The sequence below is a fragment of the Cetorhinus maximus genome, chromosome 22 (assembly GCF_964194155.1).
Source record: "Cetorhinus maximus chromosome 22, sCetMax3.hap1.1, whole genome shotgun sequence".
NCBI lineage: Eukaryota > Metazoa > Chordata > Chondrichthyes > Lamniformes > Cetorhinidae > Cetorhinus > Cetorhinus maximus.
This window is the reverse complement of record NC_135900.1, coordinates 48436891-48454303: the sequence shown is the minus strand read 5'-3', so window position 1 is coordinate 48454303 and position 17413 is coordinate 48436891. Positions and strand designations below refer to the sequence as shown.

At 42.0% G+C, this 17413-nt stretch overlaps 1 protein-coding gene across 2 annotated transcripts in view; it reads right to left on the bottom strand.

The window, feature by feature from the left end:
- Positions 1–17413, bottom strand: part of cacna2d4a (calcium channel, voltage-dependent, alpha 2/delta subunit 4a) — a 718409-nt gene that overhangs the window by 216544 nt on the left and 484452 nt on the right. The gene's annotated exons all lie outside the window — the stretch shown is intronic.

The window sequence follows — 17413 nt, the reverse complement described above, 5'->3', positions numbered from 1 at the left end:
TACATGGGATTACATAGGATATCTGACACAGAGACGGGCCATTTGGCCCAACCGTGCCGGCATTTATGCTCCACTCAATACTTCTCCCATTTTTACTCATCTAAATCACACATCATAACCATCTATTCCCTTCTCTCTCAAATGATTGCCTGGCTTCCCTTTAAATGCATTTACACTATTGGCTTCAATGACCACCTGTGGCTGTGCATTCCATATTCTTACCTTCCTTTCAATAAGGAAGTTTCTTCTGAATTTCCTACTGGGTTTGCTGGTAACTATTGTTGATGGCCTCTAGTTATGCTCTTCCCCACAAAAGGAAACATTCAACAAACTGCCAACCTAGCACTCTCCTCCCAAATTTGGGTCATTTATATCTCAATTTAAAAGCTAAAGATAGTTTTTTTTAAATGCTTGCACATGTGAGTTTCATAAACATGTGCATTTGTTTGTTTTATACAGGGACTGCATTCTATTATTCATACACTGCTGTAAAAATAACAGCACCTGGTATCATCTTCCTATGTACATGGTTGAAAACGATACACTGCCAGCGACCACAATTCTGTACATTCTCAGTGACTTTCCACTTCTATTATTCATGACTAAAATCTTAAATGTCATGTCAACCTCAATAACCAGCAAAAATGGAACTGAGATAGAGTCAAATATATCCACTAGTTCAGGGGAAAATGAGTAGAGAGAAGTTCTTCATGTGTGCTTTCTTCCCAGTTCCCTTCCCAACCTCAACCTTGCAACCCACTGTTGCACTTTTACAATTGCTCCCAATACGGCATTTGGAATAGGATCATGGTAGAGTCACACTGTAGGCATATCAATGTTATACCAGATAATGATATTATAGTATACAGGTGTATTTTGTAGTACATTTGGAACACTGGAACAATAGGAGCCAATACTTTACCATGTAGACAATAATACTATGGGCTGGATTTTTCAGGCTGCCATGGTCCCTGCGCACCCCAGCTAAAAAAGTTGGTGGGAAGCTCATCCATGGGAAGAACGGGTGCCCTGCTGTAATTTTAATAGGCTGGAGGCAGGATTTCCCCTCAGAGAAAGGAAGATCCGTCTCAGAGAGCTGCCGACCAACTAGCAACTCTGTAATCCTAGCAGCATCAGGTGGGAGTGGTGGCCATTGCTGGGACTACAGGCAGTCCCCACTGGAGATCATTACTGGAGCTGAATACCAAGGTACATGGGTGTGATTTTGCTGGAGTCAGGCTGGCAGATCCCAGTGAGGGAGTGAGGGGGTTTAGGGGGGGCAAGGTGGTGGGCGGCTGGATTTGAGGGACTGTGGTAGGGGGGGAGTAGGAAAGTTGAAGGAGGAAGTATGATCTTGGGTGTGGGTTGCCTCTGATGGGCACAGGGGACCCACAAAGGAGGATCCCCCACTTGCCCAACACTAGCCCGTGCATCCAAAGCTGCTGGGCAACTTGCTTGATGTGGACCCCCCTGCCGTGGGTAAAATAGCGGTGAAAGCAGGATGAGGCTCTTAAGTGGCCATTAATTGGTTACTTAAGGGCTTCAATAGACCCTTAAGGACAAGCAGGCCGCCTGACACCTCCCCCAGTCTCCATAGGGTAGGCGGCAGGAAGGTCATGCACTAGATTTTACAAGTCACCGTGCCTTCAAATCTGCTGATAGGGGAGCGTAAAACCCAGACCTATATAGCACAACTGCACCATATCAATCCTGTGCCATATGGAAGGCAATAATAATGTTACACTGTATAGAAGGAAATACACTGGTTTACTGGTTACACTTATATCAATAGTGCTATAAATGTAGATAGCAATAAACAGAGAGAAACTGCGGATCGGCAGGATAACTACATATAGACAGTATAAGTGTACAGTATACAATTGAGTATACAGTACATATGATGGCAATACTGGAATCTATTGATAAAAATGCACATGTATATAGTAAACAATAATGCACTGCATATTATTTTTTAATTTTGAAATTGACCAATGAGAAGTAGATGAATATTTAATTCATTTTGGATAAATGTAATGAATGACTGTTCTGAGTTTAAATATTGACAAATAAACAATATCCAGTTGAGTAAAACAAATAAAAACAAATACTTAAAACGACATGTGCTTCTGTAACAAAATGCTGTACTACATGAAAAAGCACCATATAGTTATCCCTTTATTTGACTCTGCTTTATGCAGCTACTGGTAATGTAATCAGCTGATAACACCAATAATGTGAGCGTGATCACAGACATCAGGCAACACAATGATTGTGCTGAAATCAAGTCAATTTTGTTGTAATACTGCTATCTCTTTGTCATTGTTTTCACAGAGGGGAGCAGTATTTGATCTTAGCACGAAGCAATTGCCAAGCAGATGAAGCAAGAGGAATAAATATATTTAAAAATAAGATTTGCCTGCATTCACCAGAGAAGACACAAATTACATACCAGAAACAGAGTGAAACCAAGGGGTTAATAAGAGTGGAGAACTTAAAAGTAATCGATATCATCATAGACAAAGAGCAGAATTCTCCCATGCCCCATGTTGGCGGGTTCAAGGGCGGGCAAGGGGGAGAATTAGGTGGGAGGTCCAAAGATGGGTTTCATGTCAGTGTGAGATGATGGCGGAATCTTCCACTACTGCCTGCCATGGCAGGTCGCAATTCCCAACAGAGGCCGGTATGAAACTGATTTGCATCCCGCTAGTGGGATGCAGATGAAAGCCTGACTGGAATCGTGCCCCCTCATGCCCGATTCTCTTTGAGGTCAGCAGGAAATCATGTCGGTCCAGAACACGTCTGGACCAATGTGTACATATTGACACTTATCTGAGAAGGCCTGGGGCAGCTTCTAGAGTTCGGGATGGAGGTCTCCAGCAACCGTGGACCTGGAACACGCAGCAGTGGGTGGGGGGAGCATCCTTTAGGTGGATCTTCCAGCTTCAGTGTCTTCGAGGAGATCCATCTTCTTTCTTCAACGGTGGGTCAATTATGTCCGGACGCCTTTTAAAAATGATGCCCAGATATGATGGCGGGGCGCGCGCCATCCAACCTGCCCCACCACGCAAGATGTCAGGAAATCCCCAACTGCATAATTGATGACGTTGGGGCCGCAAGACACTGAGATTTCCTGTTGCCCTCAGCAGCAGGAAACACTTCCTGTCCCCACCCCCGCCATGGGATTTAGTCCCGGATTTGAGAATTCTGCCCAAAGTATTAGAGAAACTTAAGGGACTAAAAGTCTAAAATTCCCAGAGCCTGATGATTCAAAAAGAGATAGTGGATGTAGTGGTTATGATTTTCTAAAATTCCCTAGATTCTAGAACAGTTTCAGTGGATTGGAAGTTAGCAAAGTCAAGCAGCTGAGAGGGAAAAAACAGGGAACTACAGACCAGTTAGCCTGATATCAGTCATCAGGAAAATGCTGTAATCTATTATTAAGGAAGGCTGAACAATGCACTTAGAAAATCATAGTGTGATCAGACAGAGCCAACACAGTTTTATAAAAGGGAAATCTATTTGGCAAATTTATTAGAGCTTTTTTAAGGATGCAACTAGCAGATTAGATAAAGGGGTGCCAGTAGATGTATTACATTTGGACTTCCAAAAGGCATTTGATAAAGTGACACACATAAGGTTAATATGCATGTTAAGGGCTCATGGAGTTGAGGGTAATATATCAGCATGGGTGGTGAATTGGTTAACAGACAAGAAACAGAGAGTAGGGATAAACGGGGAATTTTTAAGTTGTCAGGCAGTGACTAGTGGATTGAGGCCTCAGCTATTTGCTTTTTGACAAAGGGATCGAGAATAATGTATTCAAATTTGTTGATGATACAAAAGTAGGTGGAGAATATAGGCTGTGATGAGGATACAAAGATGCTGCAAAGAGACATAGACAAATTAAGTTAAGTGGGCAACAAGGTGACAGATGGAGTATAATGTGGGAAGTGTAAGGTTATTCACTTTAGTAGTAAAAATAGAAAAGCTGAATATTTTTTAAAAGGTGTGAAATTTGTAAGTGTTGATGTTCGGAGACGCTTGGGTGTAATTGTACAAGGAACACAGAAAGTTAGCCTGCAGTTACAACAAACAATAAGGAAGGCAAATAGCATGTTGGCCTTTATTGAAACGGGATTGGAGTACAAGGATAAGGAAGCCTTACTACAATTTCTTAGGGGTTTGCTGATCAGACCTGGAGTGCTATATTGTAGTTTTGGTCTTCATATCTAAGGCAAGATGTATGTGCATTGGAGGTGGTATAGCGAAGGCTCACTAGCTTGGTTCCTGAAATGAGAGGATTGTCCTATAATGAGAGGCTGAATAAATTGGGCCTATACTTTCTGGAGGCTGGAAGGATCATAGGTGATCTCATTGAAATATAAAAGATTCTGAAGGGGCCTGATAGGGTCGACACTGAGAGGTTTTTTCCTCTAGCTGGGAAATCTAGAACATGGGGGACAATCTCAGGATTAGGCGCTAATCATTAGCACTGAAATGAAGAGAAATTTCTTCACTCAGAAGGTTGTGAATCTTTGAAATTCTCTACCACAGAGGATTGTGGATGCTCCATCATTGAACATATTCAAGGTTGACATAGATAGGTTATTCAGTTTCAGATCCTTAAGGAATCAAGGGATATGGGGAATGGGTGGGAAAGTGGAGTTGAGGCAGATTATCCATATAGTATTGAATGGGGGAGCAGGCTGAAGGGGCTGTATGATCCACTTCTTCCCTTATTTCATATGTCCTTATTACAAAGATGCCTAAATTGGGACAATATTCATAGAGTGTGCATATGGGACAGGCAGTGGGTGGAGTGATTGCCCTCGTCACCCAGTGGCTTTAGGGAGAAGCCATTTTCAAGGTCAAGCCTCATTTGAATGAAATCAGCAGCTGCCAGTATACAAGCAGCCAAGCCAGAAGTCAAAATTTAAAGGGGTTGGGGGGGTGGGGGTGGATATAATTCTGAAGGGGAGATATTGAGTAGCCAGAAATGGGTGGAAAGATTTTTGTGGGGCCAGGCAAAGCATTCATGCATAAAAGGCAGTGTCATAGATCTTCTTTTGAGCATTTTGTGCCCTTCAATGTTCCATTTAAGGACTGTTGTCGAGGCTATTCAATATCTCTGACCACAGTTATCATGACATGTAAATTGTGTAGACTCCTATAGACAGCAGAGGACCCCTATTTAAATAAGACTGCTGCCTGTTTCAGGTTGGATTGTAAACCATCTACTTCAAGGTCCACTTAAAAATTGAGTCATCAGGGCCTTGGGTGGCCAATGCGTGGGAAGTTTTATTCAACATATTTTTCTGTGTCTGCTTTCTTTTTCAGCATTAACGGAATGGTACTCAGATAAAAATTGATCCCAAATTGTCTCCAAAGATTTAAGATCACATAAAGGCAAATAATTATTGCAAGGAAATGCATCACAAGTGCTAGGACAGCAGTGATCCAAATTTCAAACACAGCACGATCAACTTCTCACCATTCACTGTCAACTTTTCAACATTAATTATCAACTTGGTAACATCCACAATTAGCTTCAGCTATCAGCTCCCTAGCATCCACCATCAACTCTCCAATAATCACTAGACATTGCCTAGTATTCATTGTCACCTTCTCAATATTTTTCAGCCTTAGCATTAATTAACCAATCAACAATATCCAACATCCGTGTAAAACTGTGGAAACTCTATGCCTCATTGATTAATATCAATAGGATTGAATAACTTGTCTAGATTAAATGGTACTTTATTCTAATCACAAGTTGTAGACACATGAAGGTGGTCATTTGGCCCACCATTGTTCATCCATCCAAAAATAACCTACACTTGCACAGTATAGCACTCAACGTTTGTGGTTCCAATGATCTTACCAAACTTGGAAACTTATTTCAAATGTTGATTACTCCTGTGTGAAGAACTTCCTGACATTTATCCTTAATTAGATTTTTGACAGTTTGAACATGTGTTTTTTAGGATGTTTACAATTTCATGTACATCTTATGTGGTTATATAGAAACATAGGAATTGCTGGATGAAAAACAACCAAAATCTCCTTCCACTATCTTAGTTTGAAGATGAGCCAAGCAAACATGAGGCAAGCAAAACCCAATGTTGGAAAATTTTTGAGAATCATAGACCCAAAGTTACCTGTTCATCCCAATTATGCTACACTTAATATATGTCATGTCTCAAATTACTTATTCACTGTACTCCAAATTATTATTTTCCTAAATAACTCTATTTAATTCATATTAGAATGAATTAATACAACCTGCTTCTACCATTTCACAGTGGAGACCATTCCATAGATTAACAGGAGATCAGTTTTGAACTTGCACTCTTCAAGAGCAGTCAGTGCTATCTTGCTCGACAGTTCAGGACAAGGTGAAACAACTGGTCATTGTCTAAATAATCTCATCCATTTATAATCCTGGGTTCTCTCTTAGTTGTCCATTTTCAAAGTTGAACAGTTCAAGTTTCTTCAATAGTTCCTTAAAACTCAATCCTCTAAGTCTAGGAATTCATCTTCAAACCTAAATATTTATCTTACAGTGATAAAAACTGGGTACATGTAGCCTGGCCAGAGGAATGTGTAGCTTTAACATAACATCCTCTAACTTGTACCTCAGTGATTTGGTGTATAATTCAACATTTTATTTGCTTTGTTGGCTCTTGCTCTACAGTGCTCGGACATGTTAAGCATCAAGTCTAGTCACAGCTCTGCACCTTGTTCAGCATCACTCTTAGTTCTTTCAGTATCCTTCATGTATATTGCCCATTTTATGTTCAACTCTGATGCAATAAGGAAATTGCTATCTGCGCTATCTGATTAATGTGTTTGAAAGAAAATATTACAACTAAATCTATCCTTCTAACTGGGTTATGCAAAGTACTTGATAAAGGGAGGATAAATTCAGCTTAGGTGTAAATTCAGTTCCTTTGCTCCTATTCTTGGTCTTAGAGCATGTCTTACCCATGGACATCTAAATTATCACCACTACTTTTGATGTTCAAAATATTTCCTTCTTTGACTTTGATCTACTTCAATATTTATCCTCCCACTGTACTGCTGCTGGCCTACCCATGGGTCTATATTAGCCTCTGTCAAACATGTCTCAAAAGCAGGAATTTTCTTTCTCATCTGTCCTTATCTGTTGTGCTGAGGATGCTGACTCATGCTGGAGTTAAATTTCACAAGCACAAACGGCTTGCTAAAATCTTGCCCAGCTAACCATTCTAAGTGCATGAACCTGAACAGCAAGTGGTGACAGTTTATTTTATGGTAACAAGGAGGGCTTCAAAGCCAAAACTGACTTTTACCTCACCTTTATTCACACAGAAACATAGTCGAGCAACATCAGATCTTAGTGAGCAAAAGCTGGAACCTGAATTTTCCTCTTTTAGCCCACTGGCCATGGGAACTCTACTACAGCATTGTAATCTAACCCAGCACCTCAAGGGTCTTCCTTCTCCTTAACCCAAGTTTCCCACCCACTTTTCACCCCACCAGCCTCCGCATTCAAAGGATCATCCTCCCCCATTTCCACCAACTCCAGCATGACGCCACCACCAAACACATCTTCCCTTCACCCCCCCCACCCGTCAGCATTCTGTAGGGACCCGTTCCCTCCAGGACACCCTGGTCTACTCCTCCATCACCCCCAACACTTCATCCCCTTCCACAGCTTCCCATGCAGTCGCAGAAGGTGCAACACCTGCCCCTTTACCTTCTCCCTTCTCACCATCCAAGGGCCCAAACACTCCTTTCAGGTGAAGTAATGCTTTACTTGCACCTCCTTCAATTTGGTCTACTGCATTCACTGCTCCCAATGCATTCTCCTCTGCATTGGAGAGACCAAACGCAGACTGGGTGACCACTTTGCAGAACATCTTCAGTCTGTCAGCAAGCATGACCCAGACCTTCCTGTCGCTTGCCACTTCAACACACCACCCTGCTCTCATGTCCACATGTCCATCCTTGGCTTGCTGCAATGTTCCAGTGAAGCTCAACGCAAACTGGAGGAACAGCACCTCATCTTCCAATTTGGCACTTTACAGCCTTCCGGACTTAACATTGAGTTCAGCAACTTCAGATCATCAACTCTCTCCTCTACCTTCACCCCTTTTTTAATCCCTTTTCAAAATTCATTTATATTTTTTATCCACTCATTTCTATTTTTTATTTATTTTTATTCATTGTTTTATCCCTTTTTAAATCCTCCCTTTTTATCCCATTTTCTATCCTTTTCTCCCCACTAGTGCCCCCTCCCCTCACCCCACCCATAAGGGCCATCTGTTACTTGTGCCATGTTGTTCTTTCACAGAGTGCTTACCCTCGTTCTGCCATTAACATATTCTGCTTTCTTACCTTAATGCCACTATCAGCACCTTTTTAACCCTTACCACTACCACTAACACTCCCTTTGTCCTTTTGCCCATCACATCTTTGTCAATCTCTTCTTTGCCCCCACCTACTGCTGACCTTCCCTCCAGCTCCACCTGCTCCACCCCACTTAAACAGTATAAATTTAATCACAGTTCTACTTCTCTTTAGCTCTGAAGAAGGGTCATAAGGACTCGAGATGTTAACTCTGCTTCTCTCTCCACAGATGTTGTCAGACCTGCTCAGGTTTTCCAGCATTTTCTGTTTTTGTTTTAGATTTCCAGCATCCCCAGTATTTTGCTTTTACCTCAAGGGTCTTATCTGGGACAGTCAGGTCTGTACAGCTCAGCAACAAACCAGACAATGCTTTTACCGATTGCAAGATTTACTGATTGCAAGATCTGTTTATATTTGGCGAAGTGCAGTCCATATGTAGTGCTCACTGAGTTGAAGTTTGTCCAGCACATGGTTAGTCCTACTTTAAAATGTAAATTTTTCACACAACTTAAGCAATACTATTGTATTGATTCACTTAATATACATTCCTTTGATTCAGTACCAATTAAGTTGTTTTGACAGTCATGAACACAGTTTTATTTTTTATTAGTTATAATCTATGTAATACAATTTAATAGATATTAAACTAGGTTTATGAGAATGGTTCCGGGGATGAGACATTTCAGTTATGAGAAAAGATTGGAAAAGTTGGGGCTGCTTAGCCTTGGAGAGGCTAAGAGGAGACTTGATTGAAGTTTTCAAAGTCATGAGGGGTCTGGACAGAGTAGATAGGGAGAAACTGTTCCCGCTCACAAACGGGTCAAACGGATCAAGATCAAGGCACAGTTTTAAAGTGCTTTGCAAAAGAAGAAAATGCGAGGTGAGAGAAAACGTTTTCACACAGCGAGTAGTTAGGGTTTGGAATGCACTGGCTGGAAGCGTGGTAGAGGCAGGTTCAATTGAGGCATTCAAGAGGGCATTGGATGATTATTCAAATAGGAACAATGTGCAGGGTTACGGGGAAACACACAAACAGCTGTAGATAATGCAAAGGAAGCACATGGGAGGCAGATGCACAATAGGACATAGATTACATGTGTGAAAAGTTTACATTTTAAAGCAGGACTAATCATGTGCTGAACAAACTTCAACTTACAGGGAAAAGTCAGGAGATTAGTACAAAGTTAAAATGCTCAGAGAACCGGTGCAGACACGATGGGCTGAATGGTCTCCTTCTACACCATAATAAATCTGTGATTCTGTGATATTACATAGTGAATAAACAGCTATTATTATGTTTAGATGAAATTCACAAACCATTTAAGTTTTGTTCAAGTGGTTCATGGCTTCATATCTCCAAGTTACAACCTACTGTCTTTATTCCACTATATTCCATTCAGCACGCTCTATGTCCTACTGTGCACCATCTGCCTCCCATGTGCTTCCTTTACATAATCTACAGCTGTTTATGTGTGTTTCATTCATAGATGAATGAAACATACATATGAGAAATCTGAATCATTGCACAGAAGGCAGGCAGAAGCACAAGACCCAATAGAACATGATCATTTTTGCACATATTTTGATACACTGCTGTAATACAAGGAAACACCTGAAAACTCCACTGAATAACATTATACATAGAAGGCAACTGTAAGGAAACAGCACTTGTGCTTTGACTAAGAAATAGTCAGTTTGGCAAAAATGGGATTCCATAGGTTGTCATTATTTTTATTATATGGTTTCAGAATATTTCTAAACTAACTGCAATGAATATGGAGGGTATATGACCAATACATTGAAAGAGCACTAAATAGGGATTTCAGCTTCATTGTTTGGGCTGTTGGTGATGCAAATCTTTCAGTAAGCATGGCCTAGGATTTTGGCCTAGTTACAGTGAAGGAATGGCGATATGGGGCTGGATTTTCATGGAGTTGTGGCAGGGGTCCTAAGTTCACAATTTGATTGACAGCAAAACAAGGCTATTAAAGGATTAAAGGACTAGTTGTCTTTGCCAATCTGGAGTTCAGCTCTTTTGTCCATGGTTCAAACATGGACAAAAGAGCTGAACTCCAGAGGTGAGGTGAAAGTGACTGCCTTTGACATCAAGGCAGCATTTGGTCGAGTGTGGCATCAAGGAGCCCTAGCAAAACTGGAGTCAATGGGAGTCAGGGTGAAAACTCTCCGCTGGCTGGAGTTATACCTAGCACAAAGGAAGATGGTCATGGCTGTTGGAGATCAATCATCTCAATCCTGGGACATTGCTGCAGGAGTCCCTCAGGGTAGTGTCCTCGGCCCAACCATCTTCAGCTGCTTCATCAATGACCTTCCTTCCATCATAAAGTCAGAAGTGGGGATGTTCGCTGATGATTGCACAATGTTCAGCACCATTCGCAACTCCTCAGATACTGGAGCAGTCCACGTCCAAATGCAGAAGGACCTGGACAATATTCAGGTTTGGACTGACAAGTGGCAAGTAACATTTGCGCCACACAAGGCCAGGCAATAACCATCTCCAACAAGAGAGAATCTAACTACCACCCCTTGACATTCAGTGGCATTAACATCACTGAATCCCCCACAATCAACATCCAGGGGTCACCATTGAACAGAAACTGAACTGGAGTAACCATATAAATACTATGGCTACAAAAGCAGGTCAATCCTGCGTTGAGTAACTCAACTCCTGACTCTCCAAATCCTGTCCACCATCTACAAGGTACAAGTCAGGAGTGTGATGGAATACTCTCTACTTGCCTGGATGAGTGCAGCTCCAACAACACTCAAGAAGCTTGACACCATCCAGGACAAAGCAGCCCACTTGATTGGCACCCCTTCCACAAACATTCATTCCCTCCACCACCAATGCACAGTGGCAGCAGTGTGTACAATCTACAAGGTACACTGCAGAAACCCACCAAGGCTCCGCAGGCTGCACCTTCCAAACCATGACCACTACCATCTTGAATAGAAGGGCAGCAGATATATGGGAACAACATCTGGAAGTTCCCCTCCAAGCTACTCACTATCCTAACTTGGAAATATATCACCGTCCCTTCACTGTGCTAGGTCAAAATCCTGGAACTCCCTTCCTAACAGCACTGTGGGTGTACCTACACCACAGGGACTGCAGTTGTTTAAGAAGGCAGCTCACCACCGCCTTCTCAAGGGCAATAAATGCTGGCCTAGCCTAGCTAACGACGCCCACATCCCATAAATGAATGAAGAAAAATGATATGGGCTATGAACACAAGTCAGTTTGTTTTTATATGGGATTAAGAGCTTGAGGGGATTTAAAAGTTTTGAATGAGCTTTCATGAATGGGAGTGTTTTTTTAACATAGTGAAGGATGTGATAGGTATTTAGACCTTTATTTTATTTAACTGCACTATGGCTCCTGAGGTCTGCTCATGGTGGATACTGGGTGAGTTGGTATGGAGTGTGTAAGGGCAAAAGGTAGTGGGTGTGGGCATGGTTTAACATGGGGGCATGGAGAGTGGGTGGGGGTGTGATGGGTTGTGAGGGGTGATGGCTAGAGGGCCTAATATTTAAGGAATCAATTGGGACAAAATCTCAGAGAACTGAGGTTGGTCTTTCAAAAGCCCGCCTCAGCACTCGGCAACCTCTGGGGCCATCTCCGATCTGCTTCCAGGAATGGTGGGCCCAACGGCACTCCACATCTCTCCTTCAGAGTGAAAATCGAGGCTGATGGGGCACTTTCTCTAAAGGCAGATGTAGTGAGCTGGGAAATTTCCTGACTTGCGCTACCCACCTTGGGAGCAGAAATCCAGCCCATATTCCCAGATCAGGAGGTTTCATTGTGCTTGGGAGGTGCTTTGACGAGTTACTGCAGTGCATCTTGTAAATGGTATACTCTGCAGCCATGCTGCACTGGTGGTGAGGCGGGTGAATGTTTAAGGTGGTGTTAGCGTGCTGATCAAGCAGACTGCTTTTTTTCTGGATGGTGTTGAGCTTATCAAGTATTGTTTGAGCTGCATCTGCCTAGGTAAATGGAGAGTATCCATACCACTCCTGACTTGTGCCTTGTAGGCGGTAGAAAGGCTTTGGGGAATCAGGAGATGAGTCATTTGTTGCAGGTATACCCAACTTCTAAACTGCTTTTGTAGTTGCAGTATTTATGTGGCTGGTCCAGTTAAGTTTTAAAGCAATGGTGACGCCCAAGGTGTTGATGGTAGTATATTCAATAATGGTAATGCCATTAAATGTCAAGAGAAGGTTAGATTTTCTCTTGTTGGAGATGGTCATTGCTTGGCACTTGTGTGGCACGAATGATATTTGCCTGCCACATATCAACCTGAGCCTAAACGTTTTCCAGGTCTTGCTGCATGTGGGCATGGACTATTTCATTATCTGAGGAATTGCAAATGGAATCATCAGTAAACATCCCCAATCCTGAGTTTATGATGGAAGGCAGGTAATTGATGAAGCAACTGAAGATGGTTCGCCCTAGGACAATGCACTGAACCTCCTTCAGAGGTGTCCTGGGGCTGAAGTGATAGGCCTCCAACAACCACAACCACCTTTCTTTGGGCTAGGTATGACTCCAGCTAATGAAGATTTCCCCCTCATCTCCATTGATTTCATTTTTACCAGGTCTCCTTGGTGCTACACTGGATTAAATGCTGTCTTGAGTCAAAGGCAGTCACTCTCAATTCCCCTCTAGAATTCATCGCATTTTTCCTGTTTGGATTGAGGGCTAGGATAAGGTTTGGGTGATCCTGACGGAACCCAAACTGGGTATTGGTGAGCACGTTATTGATGAATATGTGTCCTGTGATAGCACTATCAATTATACCTTCTGTCACTTTATTGATGATTGAGAGTGGGCTAATGGATGGTAATTTAGTGGGTTGGGTTTGTTCTTCTTTTTGTGGACATGACATAACTGGGCAACTTTCCACATTGTTGGGTAGATACCAATATTATTGCTGCATTGGAACAGCTTGGCTAGGGGTGTGGCTAGTTCTGGAGCACAAATCTACAATACTGCAGCCGGATCATGGTTGGGGCCAATAATAATCTTTGGCAAGTCTCACTGAGACATTTAAAAAAAAAATAAGAAAGACATGCATTTATAAAGCACCTTTCACAACCACTGGATGTCCCAAAGTGCTGTACAACCAATGAAGTACTTTTGAAGTATGGTTACATTTGTAGTGTGGAAAACTCTGCAGCTAATTTGCTCACACCAAGCTCCCTCAAACAGCAATGTGATAACGACTAGATAATCTGGTTGCTTTTACAATGTTGATTGTGGGATAAATATTGGTCAAGACACCAGGGAAAACTCTAAAATAAAAGCAAAATGCTGTGGATGCTGGAGATCTGAAATAAAAACAGAAAGTGCTAGAAAAAGTCAGCAGCTCTAGCAGCATCCATGGAGAGAGAAACAGAGTAAATGTTTCGAATCCAGTATGACTCTTTCTTGGAACTGAAGAGAGGTAGGAATTTGATGGGAAAACTCTCCTGTTCTTCTTCAAAATAGTACCGTGGGATGCTTTGTGTCCACCTGAGATGGCAGACGAGGCCTTGTTTTAACATTATGTCCAAAAGATAGCACCTGCAACAGTGCAACACTCCCTGACTACTGCACTGGAGTGTCAGCCTTGATTTTTATACTCAAGTCCTGAACTGGGACTTGAATCCACAATGATCTGATTTGGACAAAATGTGGAATGAATTGAACTGGTGGAAGACTGACGTCCGTGATGATGGGGACCACAGGAGGAGGTTAAGATGGACTATCCAAATGGCACTTCTGGCTGAAAATGGTCGTGGGCTCTTCAGCTTTGCCTTTTTCACTCACATGCTTACTCTGCCATCATTGAGGAGGGGCATTTTCATGGAGCCTTCTTCTCCAGTTGGTTGTTTAATTGTTGATCACCAGCACTGTGGAACTTTGATCTGATCTGTTGATTGTGGGATTGATTGTTCAGCTTCACCAGATAGCCACCTCATTTTTAGATAAGCCTGGTACTTTTTCAGGCATGCTTTTTTACACTTTTCATTGAAGCAGGGTTGATCCCCTGGTTTGTTGGTAATAGGGTGAGGGTTATGCCCAGCCATGAAGTACAAATTATGGTGAAATACAGTTCTGCTGATAAGGCCCATAGAGTCTCATGGATGCCTAATTTGAACTGCTAGATCTTTTCAAAATCAATCCCATTTAGCATGGTGGTAGTACTGCACACACAATGGAGGCTGTCCTCAAAGTGAAGTAAAGACTTTACTTTGGCTCCATGAGGACAATGCAGTGGTCACTCCTACCAATACGCTCATGCATCTGCAACTGGTAGATTAGTAAGTTTGAGGTCAAGTAGATTTTTTTCTTGTGTTGACTCTCTCACCACCTGGCATAAATCCAGTCTGGCAGCTATGTTATTTAGGACTCAGCCAGCTCTGTCACTGGTGATACTGAGCCACTCTTGGTGATGGACATTGAAGTTCCCCACCCAGGGTATATTTTGTACCCTTGCTAAACTCATTGTTTCTTTCAAATGTTGTTCAACATGGAGGAGTGCTGATTCATCAGCTGAGGGAGGGTGATAGGTGGTAATCAGCAGGAGGTTTCCTTGCTCATGTTTGACCTGATACCATAAGATTTCTTGACGTCCAGAGTGAAATTAAGGACTTCAGGCCCACTTCCTCTGGACTGTATACCAGTGTGTGGCCATGTCTGGTAGGTCTCTCCTGCCGATGGGACAGTACATACCCAGGGATAGTCATGGAGGAAACTGGGATGCTGGTTGAAAGGTATATATAGGAACATACGAATTAGGAGCAGGAGTAGGCCACTCAGCCTCTCAAACCTGCTTCACCATTCAATAAGATCATCGCTGATCTGAATGTAACCTCAACCTTTTGTGTTGGTTCTCTCGCCACCTGCCATAAGTACAGTCTGGCAGCTATGTCATTTAGGACTCAGCCAGCTCTGTCACTGGTGATACTGTGAATATGAATCTGTGAATATGACTATGTCAGGCTGTTGCCTGATATAGTGACAATCACAGGTCATTCAATCATTTACAAAAGTATTCACTTGAAGCCAGTTCTTCATTTCACCCTTGTATGAGCCAGTCTTGTTAATTTCACTCTTTAAAAAAAGATAAGCTGGGGTATCTGATTATGAACAAGATGGATAATTTATAAAGATTGAAAGAATAAAATACAATAAGATGAACACAAAACCTGTTCTCTCTACCTCTTCCAGATGCTGTCCAGCTGCATTAAAGCCCAGAAATTCTGGGATCTCAATAAGCATGTCTCAAAATGTATTTGTGCAAGAAGGCAGCTAAACATATGGCTGCAAAGCTTTCAGCTGTCAATGGGAGGAAGGCAAGGTGAATCTCTCAAGTTCAGGCATTAATAATGGACAGCACAGGTCCAGAGGGTTATTGCTTGAAGCCCAGCTGGGCATGGAGTCAAGTTCCACCATGTCAGCCCTCCAGCACAAACTCATTGCCACAGACTTCCCCTACTATACCCAGAAAAGAAAGCACTAGATGCTGGAAAATAGCTAATAATATCATTGGCGGCCACTGCGGGCTGCACTAAATGGAAGGTAACTTTGAACCATCAGCCCTATCTTTGCTGTGCTACATCTCGCACAAAGATTGATTACAAGAGTTTTCACAGTGTGGCAGGAGAGTGGAAACAATGCAGTAGGCTAGAGCTATTCCACAAGAGCAAGATCATTATCATCTAGCAGCTAGTTGACAAGTTCCATTAACAACAGACTTCTGCTATTTCCTGATCCAATTCTACCTTCACAATCTTTTTCACCTCCCAGAAGCTAACACAAAATGACATCACTTGAACTGTCCCTCAGCAGTATGGAAATTTCCAGTGGACATGTTTGCTCTGTGTGATCAACATTGTCCCACATGGCATCGGAAAACACAAACTCTTCACATTTCTTGGGAGATAAGTTAACTGGATAACTGGAAAGAGGTTTTAAGACTGATTTTCATGGCTTGTGCCTGCAAAGGTTGTGTAGATCAGTTCAGAATCCTTCATCAAAGAACCCTTCTCCACACAAAGCCCTAAAATTTTGTTTCACTATGTAAATTGGAAGAACTACACTTATACATGTTCCGATCAAGTGCCACCTCCTGACCTTCTAGATAGAGGTTCAATGATCCACTGAAGCCATAACTAACCTCACTATCCCTTCAGGCTCAACTCCATGCCTATTCAATCCTCCCAAGGGGACCACAAACTCAATTTTCTTCCCGCACTTTCCCTCTTCCCTAATTGCCTGTGGTGCAATGCCACTCAGATGTACAGAATTGTCTAAGAGCCTCAATGTTTGCATCTGAGAGTTTCAGGCAATCTATATTAAACTGTAAATTTAAACTAACTATAATATAGATAGTGATGATTGAATACTGTGTGGAATGTAATTGTTCTTGAGCGCTTGAAACCATGGAAATATCATGCTGCAGGAAGCAACTGATCAAAGATGAATAATGTAGGATGTAAAGTTAGATGGTTGATCTAGTTTTTCACTCCTATTGACTGGAGTGAACTTTGTTCAGGAGGTAATATAAACTAGATCTAGTAGGCCTAGAAATTGTTTTGTGCTGGCCTGTCTGAAAAATAGGTGCAGCACCTTCAAATTTCTAGGATCGGTCTGCTTAGCTGGTTGCACTTTCACCTCTGAGTTCAAACTGCACATTAATTTGATAATCAACAACAATTTTGAGGAAGTGTTACATTGTTGGACGTACTGTCCTGCATTCTGTTCCAGCAGTTCAGAGTAATGTTAAAATTGCTTGACAATATTTGAAGAAGAGAAGAGAGTTCCCTTGGTGTCCAGCAAACATAATTCCCTCATTCAACATCTTCAAAAATAAACAAATAGGACAATTTTCTCCTTGCTTTTCATGGGATCTTGCTGACCATATAATGGCTATACTTCATTGTAAGACAAGATGAAATGTTTGAGGGAAGTGATAAAGTGCAATATAAATGCAAACCTAAGCCTTTTTTTCACAATAGA